Raw genomic sequence first — 16,399 nt, forward strand, 5'->3', positions numbered from 1 at the left:
GTCCGGGGCTTTCTCTTCCTTCTCCGTCTCTGCTTGCGTTAACTCCTCGGCCCTGCTCCCCTCACGCGCGTTCCGAAAGCTCTGCACCAGCGCCCTGCGCTCCCCTCCACGTTCTCCTGCTTTCTTCCTGGGCCCGTCACTCCTCCTTTTCCATCCTCTTCCCCGACCCTCCGGGCGGCTCCATCTCACCGTTCACCCATTTACTTCTCCACGCTCTCTTCTCATCCCGCCACCCTACCCCTCACCTCCCACCCCATGCCGGAAACTTAGCTCCGCGTCCCCACGCAGGTCCCGGTTGCTCCCCTCCACTCCTGGGGTCGCGGTGTATGCGGGTCCCGCCCCCGCCTCCAAACCACAGGCATCCCGTCCAGCCCCTCGCATATCCGAAGCTCGAGCTCCGGCGGCCCGGCCTCCTGCGGGGCGTCCAGCGGGAGCAGGCAGCTGGCCCAGGGCCCCTTCCCTGCAGCGGGGCCCGCGGTGGGGGAGTACAGGGGAGCACGGAGAGAGGATACGGGCTCAGCGCCCCTCGGGCCCTCCTTCCCGCTGAACCGCCGCTCCACACCCGGCGCGCGTGGTGGTGTGGGGCGACGGGGGAGGCAACAAGTGACGACGCTACCTGCGGGGGCCACCGATGCGCCAGGGCACCCGCCTGAGGGGAAGCCTGGGCTGTCCCTGCCCTAGTCCTCCCCGCATCCCCCTACGGGCGTGGTGCTGGTGGTGGGGGAGATGGGGAGCTCAGAGACGTAGCTCTAACCAAGTCCCAAGTCCCCTCCCGCTGCCCGCGCCCCGAGCAGAGTTTGCAAGAGATGGGGGGGCAGGGCGACAGCCGCCGACGTGGAGGGATTTTCGGAAGGTGGCGGGGGCGGGGGGAGTGCCAAAGAATAGGATTCGCTCCCCAATTCTCGAGTGCCTCCTAGCTCGGGCGAGGCTCTTCCCCAACCCACCGTCCGGCCCGCAGTGTGAGAGCCGGTCCTGACCAGCTGGAGCGGATTTGAGGCAAGGAGAAAAACGGGGCTCCCATCTCTCCCCTGCCTACCCCCTCCGCCCTCCCTGATTGGCCGTGCGTCCCTGGGGCCCAACTTCAGTTGCTCCCGACTCTCTCTGAGCCCCAAGGGAGCCGGAGCGCGGCGACCCGCGGCGGGAGGGGCGGCCGCGACTCCAGGGGTTGGCACCGCTGGGGCCCCCTGGGGGGGGGGCGCGGCCTCGGTCGGCCCCCGCAGCCCCGCCGAGGCCCAGCTCGCCGCGTCGCACAGCCTCGGCTACTCTCCGCCCCCCGCCTTTTCCTTCCCTCCCAGCGGCGGCCTCCCTCCTCCTCCGTGCCCCCCCCCCCCGCCCGCCCGCCACCTCCCTCCGGTTTCTCATTCCTGCCACTAGCGCGCTCCGCGGCTCATTCCGCGGCCGCCGCGAGCCGAGGGGAGCGTCGCGGGCCGAGGAGCAGTTGCCGCGGGGGCCGCTCGAAGCCGCCGCCGACTTGTGAATGGGACCCGGACTGGGGCCGGGGCTGACACCGCTGCGCTTGCCTTGCGCCAGGGACAGACTGCCCGGAGCTCGCGGCCACCCGCGAGGCCCCAGGTGAGGCGCGCCGCCAGTTCCTCTGCCCTGGATGGGGCTCCTTGAAGCGGGGGTGTGGGGGTGATTTCCTTTAGAAGGGAATATCGGTAGAGGGGTCTGGCCCGAAGGGGCTTCACTGATGCCAAGCACGAAAGGGGGTGGGGGTGATAAGAGGAGATTTGTTCGAAAATAGGAGAGGCAGAAGGGAGCCAGCTGTAGGCGAGGGCAGCGCGGGGGGCAGAGGCGCCAGATGTGCGCTCCAGCCCTGCTCTCCAGCTCTTGCCTCCTCAGAGGTCTGCGCCTAGGCCGCGAGAGGGGGGCGGGCGTCGCGCCCGGCTGGGACATGAGGCTGTAGAGCGGAGCTCGGGTCCCGCCGGCTGCCCCCGCTTCTGTCTCTGGGGAAAGTCGCCCCCGGCTCAGTGCCCGCCCGCCCGCGCCGCACCTCTTTCCCAAAGCCGCGACACGACCGCGCTCTGCGGGATTCCTACCCTCTTGTTCCCTGCTGCCCGCCGAGAGTTCCCCGGAGCTCCGTCAGCACCTACTGGGAAGCCCCGGAAAACTGAAAGAACCAAGCAGGGGGCGGCGGTTCCCCGGCACTTTGAATAGCGGGAGCTTAGGTCCGCGGGCTGCGGCTCTGGGGCTGCGGGCTGCGGCGCGCTCTCCAGCCCTCCAGCCGGTCTCCCCAGGAGCTCCGGGGGCGGTGGTCGGCTCCCGCCAGCCACGGGGTAAGGGGGCGAGCGGCTCAGGCCAGAGCTGGGCTCGGCTTCGGCTTGGTGAAGCTGCCAGGGTCAACCTTAACTTTGCGAACCAAACCCTCCCCGAAGCCGGCGCCGCCTCCAGAGCGCACCAAACCTCCAGGGCCCCTCAAGCACGTCCTCCCTCCCGGAGCTGGGCCCCGGAACGTGAGCTGAGAGGTGGGAAGCGCGGAGACCCGGGCCGTGGGAGGGCGGTGAGGACACCCCTTTGCCTCCCAACCCGGGCGGAGCTGTTGGAGGGCCCTCCGGGCGCGGAGAAGGTCCCTGGAGTAAGTGGGTCGGAGAGGCCCGCGGGTCCGGCTTCCTTGTCCTTTTCTTCCCAAGGCCGTGCTTTTGCGGGGTGCTCCGCACCTCCCTCGCCCCGGTGAAAGGTTGTCTAGATGCTAGAATCCCTGTAGCGTTTCCTGATAATGCAGCAGGAATTTCACGGACCATCGCATTGCTATTAAGAAATTGCATCTTTTAATTATTTAATAATGCCATCCCTGCCTGACGACGGGTCGTCCCTAAGGGAGGGGGTGGGAGGTTGCTCCTGAAACCCTGCTGCTCGAAGGTACAGATTTGCTTGTTCAAGTCTTCCCTTCCGTTCCCCCTAAAGAAATCTTCACATACCTCCTGAAATCTTTTCTTGTTTTCTTCCCGACCTTTCCTATTGGCTTTATATGGGGCAGTAAGTTTTCGGTTTAATCACAGGGATGCCACGATAATTATTCTGTAGAGCTGATGGATCAATCCCCCCCGCCCCCATCCCTTGGGCTGGCAGCAGACCCCGATGGTTTTGCGGGGTGTCTGGATTTTCCGGGGATGGGTATGCAGACGTGTTCTCAGCAGCGAGGATCTGCCAGCATCGCCCCGGCACGTTTGCGAGGCAGGGCTCTGAGCGCTAGCGCCTAGTGCAAGGGGAGAGGAGAAGAGAAGAGGCCGGCCTTCATTTCAGTAATCTTGGATTTATTTTTCCCGCAAATACGTCGATGCAGACACCAGAACACAGAAGTAGTCACTGCCGAACCCCAGCTGCAGGGAGCCTGGTCTTCCTCCTGTGGAACAAAGGAATAAAAGTTACAGAACAAAGGGACAGAGTTGGGGCCAATGCCAGCGAGACCCTGAAGCTTCCACTCCTTAAAGTTCCCGAATTGTGAGCTCTGATTCGAAGTTCTAGGGTTGGCCAGTGGGCCCTGGAATTTGAATCGCTGGCAAAAGTGAAATCCTGCCTACCACAAAGGAATGTCAGTTGTTTCAGGGAAAAGCATCTGAGAGGCCAGGAAACTTTCACTAGTGAGAATTACATTTAAAATGTCTTACACAATTCAATAGTGGTAATAATAATTATCCATATTTTACTTATTTCAGAGTTCTCATAAGATGGTCATTTCATGACATTTTTCTTTAAATATTCAAACCATCCCTCAACCCTTAGGGGAGGAGGGATGAAGAGATTTCTTGAAAGGACTGAGCTAGAATGATCTGTAGAGGCCCCTGACAGGTAGATTTGCTCAAACTGGGTTTATTGCTTACCAGGAAACTAGGCTTTTAAAATACTTCAGATTGAAGAAGTGAACCATCTTGATAGTACTTCAGAACTTTCATTATGTTCAGCATTCTTATCAGAACAGCAGAGAGTAAAATTACTAGAAAACTAAATTCTACTTTCAATTAAGATGCAATCTTTTGTTAATTTGAGAATTTTTTAAAAAGTTACAACTCTTTTTTTTTATGACCCAGAGCTCATGCTTCACCTTTGCAGTGCTGGCTGTGAACATGCATGTTTGTTTGTTTGTTCATGGAAGGAGGGGGCAGGGATGGAGAGCTGCACTGCGATTTGGGGGGATGCGGTGCAATTTCATGCTCCTTTAATGCACTTGTCTTCATAATTCATGGTTTTTCTTCTACTTTGAATAGAATTACAAGGCTGCTTTGTAAAGATTCTGGTTTGGGGAGCCTCAGATGGGAAACACCATCACTTTGACCTCAAGGCCTGATTTACAAGGCCTTGTACTTACACTCCTATGAGCACAGTATGTTTCAGACCCTCGCCTGTGAGTATCTGGGACTTGCGAAGTTGCCGCTTCTAAAGGAGAGCTGCAACTCTGATTTTAGTCCTTCTTCCTTTTTTATACATTCATTTAGACAGAGGTCCAAGAAGCATATTAATTTGTTTTATGTCTATCTTACCCAATTATTAAAAGAGTAACAGTAATAAAACTGTGGTCTATAGGTTTTGAAGGTAGGTAGCGAACCTTTCTTGTCCTGTCAAATTTGCAGAATGGCTATGAATTCCTAAATGTTTGTCCTGGAAAATCTGAGCATTGTGTAAATTCACTAGCCTGTGATTTAAGGGGCAGAAGCAGGCTTGAGGATGCATTTTCCCCCTTATAAAACTGGTCATTGTTACATAAAAACCTACCTAATTTGTCAAGAAACTCCCCCAGTATAATTTTATCAAGCATTGTGAATTGTTAGCCTTTCCAACCCAAAGTTATTACCCCAGAATGTGTAAATATCTTTAGTCTATATAAAATGTATGGCTTAGTTGATTAAGGGGGCAAAACATCAACAGGTCTGTTAAGAAAAAAAAATAAAACTGGAGAAAGTTGGACAAATCCTGGCGTTCCAGTAAAAGGACGAATCAGCTTTTCCATCCGGATTACTGTGATAGCCCTCCACAGCCTCCTCTATGAACAGGAAGGACTAAAGTAAACACTCGAGAAGGATAATTAGACATCTTTCTGCTATAATTTTTCCCTGACATCGAGAGCCTTGTGCGTCTCTGGAAATGGGCTCCTTCGTGGAGGTTGCACTTCTGACCACTAGAGGGCAATGGCGCCCTTCTCCAACTTTCTGCCTGGGACCCATCTGCTTTTGAGGGCACCATGAAAAGCGGTTTTGTTACCACCAGCCTTGTCTGGCCCCCTCCGGAGAGACCAAATTCAATCTAGCTGTGGTTCAGGCTACCGCTTGAGCAGTTTGTCAGGATTAACATCTTTCTAGTCAGTGGATCCCATTACCTTCGGCCTCTTCTTCCCACCTTGGAGTTTACTAGAAAGTTGGAAAATGTAACCTGAGCTTGTCTGAGGAGGAGCTTGGGTGGGGGCTGGGCTGCAAGATAAACAAGGTCTGCTCTCACTGAGGCTGCGATCTGGGGAGGATTTTCTGTCTTTTTTTCCGGCAGAAAGAGCATCATTTCAGACTCCTCCGGGCGGGGGTGGAGGAGGGGAGAGGAAGGGGGAGTGAGGGCTGGGTGGGGAAGGGAGGGAAATGAATAAGAGAAATATTATAAAGCTTCTATCATTGCCCGGTTCTTTCAAGAGGTTTTGACGACATTTGCAAGACATTTCTAATTTGCAAATAAACAAACAAAAATAGCAGTTAGATCTTCGGTAAACCCTTTGGAGTTTTAATATAATGGTAATATGTTTTACTATTACCTTTAAACCATTCTTGCTATTGCTGTAGGAAACGTAACTTTAGAAGAGAGTAAACTATAATTCAAAACTGATCCACGTGTACTGAGGTTTAGTCATTTGATTTTTATTTTTTTGCCTCCTCAGTGATATGGAAATTACTGCTTATGATTAAATTGCATATTTCAGGCTGCACAAACTTATATTTGTTACTGTTTGATAGTGTCATTATGAGAGTTCAGGAGAATGAAAAAGAAACTAATACTATATTATAATTAAGAGGAAAGCTCTATTAAAAATATAAGTGCTGTTTTAAGTGAATACTTATTTATTTATTTTTAACTGAGCCGGACTGCCTCCCTGGTGAATCAGCAGTGGATTTCCTTGCAGCTCTGAGCTGTGTTGGAATGAAGAAGGAATCAATGCAAATGGATTATGGGATGGAGTATTAAGTAACTCAGTGGAAAATAAGACAAAGTGTTTTGTAAACCGTTGTTCACTCACTGAACAGTTTATTTAACTTAAAAAAGTAAGGTACTTTTAAATTTTAAGTGCTTGTAAATAATGCGCATTTGTTACAACTGGAGGCAAGATTTCATTGTTACTTGGTTTAATTCGTTGTCAGGCAGTTTGCAGAGTTCCCGGATTCTTATTGAGATAAAGCATGTCCTTATGGCCTGCTTGGTCAAGGTTTCTGCTCAGACCAAAACACTGGTACGTCTATGTTGGGATGCTAATAAGATCAAGAGTGGGACAGAGAAGAGAGGAAAGGAGGAAATGGGGAAGGGGAGAAAAAGAGACAAGGTGAAAGCAAGTAATGAGTCTGTTTCTCATGGCAGGCCAAATCTGCGTTCCCTTCCCTTCTTTTCTAAAGAATCCCTATTTAGGCCTGGTGAGGCACTGAATCCAGAAAGCGGGTATTTACAGCTTTACAGCCTACAGTAAACCATGGTGGGGGTTCCTATTCTGTACTTTCTGGCACCAAGGGCTCCTCAAACAATCCTTGTGAATAAACACTGCCGTATTCTCGTTTTTCTTAGTTAACGCAGGTAAAGAGAAGTCTTCACTCCCTCTACCACCTCCCTCATTTGCCTGAAAACCTTGTGACCTGGTCCTCTGCCCTAGGCACTTTCCACAAATGGAGGTTACTTCCGCACATCCCAGTTCTCTTAAAGGACGTGGGTTGTTGCTCCACTGTGTCCCTGCCCAGTTGATCACCTAACAGCCACTGGAGTGGTGGTGGTTCCTCCCTGGGCTAACTTGAGGATAAACAGAGATCTCATTTTGTACTTCATAAAGAAGAGCAAACCAGGAGAAGTTAGTGGAGCAACTCAGCTACTGATGATGTTTTAACCTTCTCAATAGGAACCGGTGTGGAGGAAGGAAGGCGTGTAGGCATAGCAGATCAGATCATTCTGTCCCCACCTCCCCGCAGGTCTCTGCGAATGCTTTACCCATGGACACATCCTGGAATGTTAGGCCTGCTGCCATCATCTCTGAGGCTTGGACCAGTTATTCCATCTCAGAGGCAGCATTGCCAAGCAGCAAGGGAGAGGGGTGCTAATGCAGAGTTGGAACCATGATTTCATTTAAAAGTTTGCTAGTTTGCTCATCCTGGATTTTTTTACACCTAAGATTTGATTTTAAAATAACATTTATCTTAATGACCGAGTTTCTTGGTGCCACCTTAAATTTTGCACCCCAGGTGAGTGCCTCCTGTGTCTCACCATAGTTCCAGCCCTGCCCTGCAGATTTATTTCTCTAACTTCCTGCTCTGTTGCTTACAAAGCAGGTGATCAAGAAAAGTTAGCTTTCTAAGACTCAGAAGCCTCATCCGTAAAATAGACCTAATGCTAACATCTGCGTCATAGGATGGTTGTGACCATGAAATGAAAACTTAGCCCAGTGCCTAGTTCATGACAAGCATTCAGTAGAAGCTCAGACCGTTTGTCCTCTCTGAAATAGACCTGGGATTCAGTTTTACAAACTGGCAGATAGCGATTCTTTAGAAGTGTTAGGCCCAAATCCTGCACTGAACATGTGCTTCGGATTAAAGCCTCTCCAATTAGTGATGAATTGTTTATTAGTGGCAGCCTTTTCAAAATTATTTCATAAGTTTAAATGAGCCATACCTTTTCCATTTAAAATATTCAAGAGTCAGTAGAGGTTGTAGAGATAATTATTGCTTTTGAAAAGTGCCTGTCTCCTCCCTGTCTTTGCATTTTCCCTCCGCTCCTCTTACCCAGGGGTTGGTGTGGTGAGTTACCTGGGGTAAAAGCTTCCTGGGAAGGTTTGCTAAGGATGTGGTGTTGAGGTATTCATCACAGGTTTGCTTTCATTTAAAGGGGGCTCACTACTATTCCAGACCTGCTTAAATGAGAATTAGTCTCTGGCTAAATCGTCTCATTTCCAGAATATTCCTGTTGATATTCAGGTGAATGTAATTTAAGGGGTTTTATGGGATTTCAGGGGGTATGAGCAGTGACGATTTTAACTCACAGAAGAACTGTACTGGAGGAAGGCCTTTCTTTGCCTCATACCCTTCTTCCCGCCCAGGCAAAAGCGCAGAGATTTGGTGCAGTGTTAAAAATAACAGTAATCCCATGCCGCCATCTTGTATCATCTGCCTCTGCCCCGGGTGGGGTTTCTCTCCTGAGTGCACCTGGCAATGCAAGGGAATATCTGCCTGCATTAGCCCGGGAAAGAGTAGGGGAGAGGGCCAACTTGGTGAGCTCCTACTATGTGCTGGGTGCTGGACCAGGTACCCCATATATTCCACACAACCTCCCCAGGAGAACAGTAGTGCCGTCTTCATTTTACAAATGGAAAACAAAATGATCTTCAGGGAGGGGTCCTGGACCATTATCTAAGCTCACAGGGCTGGGAAGAAGCAAAGCTGGGTCTCCGTGCCTCTTCTGACTTCACGTGCTCAGCAATTTTTCATTGCCACAGGCCTGGGGAAATAGCAGGTGGACAGAAGAGCTGAGCTGAATGCCGGACCCTGTGCCCCTCCAATGCTATGCATAAATCCTATGCATAAAAGGATCTTCCGAGGCCTTATACTCTACTCAGCAGGTCTTCTCTTTGACAATAATCGACAGCTTCTTAAATGTTCCAATGGCAGGCTGCTCGCTGCCTCTCAGGGAACCTTTGACATGGGTGATTCATTAACTCCGTTCATTAAACTGTCACATTGTATAGGAGCTAAAATACCCCTCTTTGGTAGCTTTCTCCCAGTAATTGCTCTTGATCCCACCCATCTCTTTTTCCTTCTTCTGGCAGCCCTACAAAACTGGTACCCATCATTTATCGGGCACTTAGCTTGTTTCAAGCACTGAGCTAAGAGCATTCCGTGTAGCATGAGCAACCCTATGAGCTAGGAACATTATTGCCAGCGTCCCACTGGGAAGAAAACAAACATTCCCATTACTCCACAACTAGTAATAGGCAAAGCAAGGATTCAAACCCAGGCTTCCGACACCAAAGAGTAGCTGCAGCCTCAGGCTGCTCTCACCATGCCATTTGATTCTTCTGCTAATGTGATGAAATACAATCTCCAGCCTTCTCGTTAATCTGGTCACTCCTTTCTGCTTCTGCTCCATTTTGTCATTACTGTCCTTAACACAGAGTGGCTTAAAAAAGATTCCTTTTTAAGCAGATAAACTCTTAAAACTGCACAACAATTTGTACCCACTCCTTCCTGTAATGATGGTTGGGGATCTATTTTATAAAGTAGAACTCTCAGGTATCAGATGCATAAAATCATTAACTGGACTATTGGCTATTCCAAACCCCCTTCACTTAGAGGTGAGGGTCCTGGGACCCAGAGAGAAATTCTGACTTGTCTAAGATCACATGGTTATTTAGGGACAGATGAAACCGGAACTGAACTAGCTTGGCTTTTGACTCAATCTTTTTCTATTATTGTCATGCAAATTCCCACCCTCCCCTGGGATATATATGGATATATATCTGTGGTCTCGTTCTTACTCAAAGCTATAAGTAGTTCAATTATATGTGCAAAACTGTATCCTGTTATGGCCTTGGACAGTTAGTTTCTGAGACCTAAATGTGGAGCTTTACTTGAATCTGTATTTTTTTAGTAATCTGTGGCCAGCCAGTTTAGTATCATTTGATAATATTTTGCAAAGTATACCATTTGAGCCTAGACTTCAACTTCATCTTATTTTATATTCACTTACCTTTAATATCTCTATTCCAAGGCCCATAGCCAACAGTATGAGAATGGCATCCTCATCGTGCTACCCCCAAGAGGGGCACTTGTAGCAGGGGTCAGTTAGAATGCCACACATTCCTATGTCACCTTCTCAATGTAAGGTTCTGGGTTGGACACAGAGAAATAGTCAAATCATAGCATTTTCCTTCAGAGAGCTGTAACATCAGCAATGCAAAAAATTCTACGTCTGTATATAAAATAGGTGAAGCTGCATATGGTAAATGTTGCAACAACAGTGTAAGCATATATGGTGATGGGGGTAGGGGCAAGTCCTACCCAGTTCATTAATGAAGGATGCTGTGGGGAACGAATGACAAATTCCACTCCTACATGATGGCGAAGGACCCCAGAGGCCATCTATCTAGATTCAGGCACTATGCCGCTGTGGGCTGGAATCGTCCCTACCGTGTCCTGGTGGTGACCTGAGTACCAGTAACCATATGGAGCTCATTACCCTCGTTGGTAAACCATTAAGACATGGGATACCTGCACTGTTAAAAATACTTCCTTATTTTGAGCTAAGCTCTGTCTCCCCAAAGGTGGTATTGCTTGAGCCAAGCACCTGATACCATGCAGAATAGACGCAATTCTTTCTTTACATTTCAGATGATTCAAATTGTCTTCTGGAATGCCTTCTCCCCAGTCGTAATATCTCCAGAATGAATACCCCACCACTTTTGCTCCAGCCCTCCTCAGAGTGCAGGACTGAAGATAGAAATCTAAGCAGCTAGACTCTAGACTATCATCTCCCTTCTACACACTGCTTTATTGCAGCCCAAGGCTACATTACATTAGCTTTTATTGCCAGCCACATCACCCAGAGGACTTATGCTCCACAGTTTATTTGTTTATTTGTTTTTGTTCATGTGCTGCTAAGTCACATTTTCCCACCTGTCCCTGTGCACATAAGACATAATGGGGCACCTTCAGTGGCATTCCAACGGGCTCCAGCATCAGACTGCCCTGCCTCGAAGCTTGGCTTCGCCACCTAACAGCTGAGCAAGCCAATTTATCTCTTTCTCAATTTTGCCATCTATACATTGGGTTAATGATAGTGTTCACCTTATAGTGTGGCTCTGATATTAAATTATATTAATATGCAAAATTCTTAAAACAGTGCATGGCATGTGGTTGCTGTTATTTCCATTATATTTCACACTGTTAGGTTCAGTTCATTGATTTGTCTCCCAGAACATCTAAAAAATTATATCTTTAGACTCTTCACCAGTTTATTTGTCCTCCTTCTTAGCCTCATGCCATGGGTTGGTTAACTCAGTCACTCACCTTGCTTGGTAAAACAAAACAAAAATAACAATAATACCCAGAATAGGAGCAGGGACAATCTTGTTAAACCACGCAAGACACTTCCTTTTGGGGGATTCAATACCCTGAAATACAATATGCTACAAGTTACTCATTTCTTATAGTGCGTATTTGTCTTTTTGTTTGCTTGTTGGTTGATTTGGTTGCGCAGCATCAGAACTGCCTTCCTGTGTTTGGGGAATAGAAGAGTTTTCCTTTTACTCCAGAGGACTGAACAGTTCGAAGTTTTTTCCCTAGCTTCCCTGGAAGCTGTCACATCAATTCAGTGGCCCCTTCCTAGTGTGTTTTAAATTTGGATTCAGTATCTTACAGACACAAATACTCACACAATCACTGGCCACAGAGAATTCACTCTGGTGCTTTTGGCAATAACTGTTGCAGCATCACAGTCCAGGGTGGCCACAGGGAGTAAGCCATAGTCCCCCCATGTCCAGCCGGGACAGGTGTGGGGCCCTCACCCAACTGGTTTCTGGTGTATCTGGCCTATGGTTCTGATGACCCAGGCTCCCAAGGGTCCTTGTGGTCCCTCCTGGTTTTCAGATCCTGCTTCTCCACCCTTCCTGCAAGTCCTGAGCTCTCCAACATCTTTACAATACATCCCCTTTGGCTTAAATCTGCCAGAGACTCTTTCTGTTGCTTTCATCTAAGAAATCCAAAAGACTTCATTTCCCCACATAACCTTGCAAGACTATTGTGGAAGACCTTACCAGCTCCAACATTGAGTGAGACTTTTAAATTCCTCTGTAAGGCTGAATAGAATGTTGTGAGTCAGATCATCAGACACCGGGCTGAGAGAATGTGCCAGAGGGAAGCTTGATGAAACACTGAGTAGGCCAATTTGGGTTGAGCAGGACCTGGGCAGAAGCCTAGTGATATAGCTCAGTAGATGAGGTGGGATTTCCAGGAACAGCTATTGCAGGTGGCATGACAGCCAGGGATGTACATGGCAAATGGTCTCTTACAAGCACAAGACAGGTTGTGTGGGAAAGTGGCCCATGGTTGCCAGACATCAAGCCAATGGAAAAATTCCAAAACTCTAATCCAGAGGAACCTAGAGCCAGATTCAAGGACAAGAGTCCAAATTGGATCCCTAATTCACAGGAAACTAGATTGAAAGGACTGTTCTGAATTCAGAGTCAAACAACAGGGAGAAGCCAGGAACCTTGGTTGGCATGTTTAGGGCTTCTTTAGGCATTGATGAGCACATGGAGAGTGGACAGGGGGACCCGAGTCACATGCCAGCTTCTGGAGTACCCAGCCCCCACAGCCCTCCTGGCAGCATGCTCTCTGTGTTGGCCCAAGGATTGAATGTGCAGGTGAAAGTTGTCAGTGCCTATAGCTGGACGAGATGGGGCAGCAGGGACAAAAGTAACCTTCCTCAGGAGCTGGTTCCATCCCTTCCTATTCCAGGACAACATTCCTGACTCTCCTTTGAAAGGAATCAACATTACCCCTCCATGAGCAAAATCTTCATAGGGGAAGCTCAAAGTTTCAAAGCTTGACTAGTGGTTTGATTCACCTAAGGGATTTCATTTTGTGGCTGATGGAGTTCCTTGCCCAGACCTGATCCACAGTTATCACTCTGCCCCACAACATTCTCAGAATCATACATTTCCATTTCTGTGCAATACTCCCTGCCTGGTCATCACAGACACAAATCCAGACCGCAAACCAAGGCTGACTTCCCAAACACAGGTGAGGCTGGCTGGACAGCCTAGGAAAGTACCGGTCATTTCAACTCTTCATTTTCTATTTATTAAAGCCACATAGTTAAAGGTTATAAAAATATGTATAGTCAATAGCAGCAAAACTGTATTTAAATTCCAAAGCCAAATTGAAAAAAATGGCATCCATTTATATAAACGATTCTGATTCCCAATATCTTCCCCTGAAATATCCCAATAGGAAAGAGTGATCTCTCTAGAACTGCCTCATTCCATTATATGCTGTACTATATACTACACAGCAGTCCAGGATATCGTTTTTGTTTTTGTTGTTATTATTATTCTTGGGAACCTATATAAATGAAGTGTCACTATTAGTATTATTATCTTACAGTAAAAATTGCAATTTAGCAGTTAGAGCTGGGCATACTTGCCTTCAAAGTAATGCATTGGTTATTTTTGTGTTTTATTCATTGCCGGTCCAACTGCAAAACACTGCAGAGAATCTTCAGCTTCAGCAAATCTCACCAGTGCATTTGAGAACATTAGTCAGGAGAATAATGCAGCCTGAGAGGCCGTGCCATTGAAGTGAGGAATGGTTCATGTGGAACCATTTCAGCTGCCCCCTCCTCAATTTCTTCCCTCCCGCTGTGCCCTGCATTGCAAGGCAGAGAGACGCCCATTGTTCATTGACTGAGAGGCATGTCTTCTGTCCTTTTCTTACAGGGTGCATAGCTTTTGTCCCATTTCAGATGAATGGAGAAAGATGACCTGTCAGCAAGCTTGAGATCATTTGCTGGCGAACTTTCCCTCCTAGTCTGCCTTGCAGTTCTCTCCCTCTAGGCACACCAGCCCAGTGCAGTCCTGGCTTTACTGATAAACAGCTGGGTGGCCTTGGGCAAGTCAAATAATCTCAGTTTCCTCATCTGTAAAGTGGCCTTTTGGGTCCTTTCCAGCTCTAAAATGGTCTGGCTCTCAGATCTTCTTCCACAAATCATTTGGTGTAGTAACCTCTGACCATCACATCGACACGACCTGGGGAAGGGATCCTGCAGACAAAACCGTGGGAATATGAATGAACAGAATGGGATTACTTGAGCAGAGTATTGTCTGCAAATGAGCTTGGGACTTATGTTTGGAACCTGTAGTAGAGTACCTTGAATGCCAAGCTCAAGGATTTGGGCTTTATTTTCTAGACTCTCGGGCACCTATATAAATTTGGAGCAGGGGAGTGATGTGTTCAAAATTTTATTAAAAGCTTTCTGGGTGATTATTTGGAAGAACAGATAGGAAGGGGCAGAAGCTCTAAACAGGGAAGCCAGCAGAGAGTTTTATGACTGTGATGATGTGGGAGCCTGGGGTGGTGGCAGTTATGAGAGCTGATATGGACAGAACACTCACCGAGTGCACACACTTTGCTCAGCATTTTCCATGAATCATTTAGATTCTGCCTCACAACATCCTCAATGAGGTAGAAACAATAACTATCCCATTCATAAACTGTGGAAACTGAGGCTCAGAGAAGTTAAACACTTTCCCCAGCATTTTAAAGCTAATAAGTGGTCAAGTGAGGATTTGAACACAGAGATCCCCAGTTCTTCACCACTGTGTTTTAGAGAGACAGATTTAAGAGATTTTGCTACTGATTGTTGAGGAATGGGAATGAACACATGGGAAATGTCTGTTAAGTGGGCAGGACTGTGCCTTCCATATTAGGTTACCTCATTCCATCTTCCCAACCCCATAAATAGGAGCCTGAGTTCATACAGATACAGAGGATTTGAACTCAAGACCTGAAAGACCCAGAAAGTTTTTTCTGTGACTCTTCTAATGCATTCAAGATTGATGCATTCTTGGCTTTCTCCCAAGATGATTTTAAAGATGACATGTGCTGTGATGTGCTCATACAACTTAAATATTTAAAAATATGTGTTAGGCAGAAAGGAAGTTGTATTTCTGAGACCCGTGTTCTCACTTGAAGTTTTGGCCTCTGTCCAGCTCAAGCATAGATGAAGGCAAGGCACCATCAAGAGTGTCATATCAGCATATTTATTTTGTATCTAGTTAACAATGTGATGTAGGGCTTGTTGATAGGAGATACATAAACCCAGTCTTGGTCCATCAAGAGACACTATCCATTTTTGGTTGAGCAGCACCAAGAACTTGCAGGGTACATGTAATTGGTGGAAGAAGAGAGTCACATTGCAGCTGTAATAATCCATTTGATTAAGGACTCAGGTTTCTGAAAGATAAAGAAATAATCTGGTCTAAGCTCTAGGAGGAGACTAAGAGTCATAAAATTGACATTCCACTCTAAAATTAAATTAAAAATCATTTAAAACCAGTTTAATTCCAAACTCCATCTTTGCAAAGTTTGTTCAAAGATACAAAAGCCAGCAAGATGTTTTCTTTTAGCAGTATCTTGTCTGTGCTTTGTATTTCTTTTCCTGCTCTAGTATTCATGGAGCATTTGTGTCCATATATGCCTTTTTACCTGCTTTCACCCATCCCTTCTGCTTCTAACCAACTTACTATGTAACCAGAGGGATGTCACTTCTCTTCTTTGCACTCATATTTCCTCTTTTGTAGAATGAGAGGCTCGGAATGGAAAATGGCCTTCCCACCAGAGGAATATGGAAGAACAGCTAAAGCTCTGTTGAGAAAGATCAAGAAGAACTTCAGGAACACCCTGCTTGAGCCAGAAAATAGATGTATTATTCTCTTCCTAATATAGCTACTGGGATATAATATTTTTATATTATATATATTTTATATATTTCAATAAGAACCAAATTGGTAGTAGGCTTTTGGAGATTCAGAACTTAGTTCTGGCAAAGAGTCTCCATAATGTGTCCACCATCTCATTTAAATTAGCTGTTATAAAAAACAAAACAAGGAAGAAAAGTTTTATGGGTAAGAATGTGAATTGATTGAATTCATGGAAATAGCATTGCTCTTCAAGGATTGCCTGTCTTTGCTTAATGTTGAATATATTGATACTATCTCCTGTATTGTTTCCCCTATTTTTACATTTGCATGGGAAATGATTTGATTAACATTTTTCTGAAAAGTGTTTCCTTCTAAGAAAGTGACATGATTTTATCAGCTTGGCCCACTGAGCATGTCTTCCCATGCAGGGCTCATTTGGATGCAAAGCTGAGCTATTTTGGAAACATAAACTTTGCCCAAAATTGTCCTGCCGCTTTTAAAGTCTCAATTGGGTTTCCTAAAGGCTGCATCGAAGATACAATTCACATGCTCTAAAATACAGGAAATTGTGCTAATCTAACTTTAATTTTCATATCAAATTGTACAAAAATAGGTTTGTTGCAAATAAACATGTCTATTGCAGGAGTGCCAGGTTGGATAGTTATAGAGATGTGAATGTTGGTCCGTGATGTGACCTTCTATTTTGAGAGTGTGTAGATGGAGATATTCTGGGGTGCTGGTCCCAATCATACCTCCTGG

At 47.1% G+C, this 16,399-nt stretch overlaps 1 protein-coding gene across 2 annotated transcripts in view; it reads left to right on the forward strand.

The window, feature by feature from the left end:
* Positions 1–956: 956 nt before the first annotated feature.
* Positions 957–16,399, forward strand: part of CDH11 (cadherin 11) — a 154,480-nt gene continuing 139,037 nt past the window's right edge. Inside the window, exons 1-2 of one of the 2 annotated variants that reach the window (XM_071209139.1) lie at positions 957–996; positions 1,375–1,572. The gene's annotated coding sequence lies outside the window, so the exon portion shown is untranslated. Of the gene's footprint in view, positions 997–1,244; positions 1,573–16,399 lie in introns of those variants that run through there. The other variant, XM_058279900.2, reaches the window with a different exon arrangement.

Source organism: Dasypus novemcinctus, chromosome 18 (genome assembly GCF_030445035.2).
Source record: "Dasypus novemcinctus isolate mDasNov1 chromosome 18, mDasNov1.1.hap2, whole genome shotgun sequence".
Lineage (NCBI taxonomy): Eukaryota > Metazoa > Chordata > Mammalia > Cingulata > Dasypodidae > Dasypus > Dasypus novemcinctus.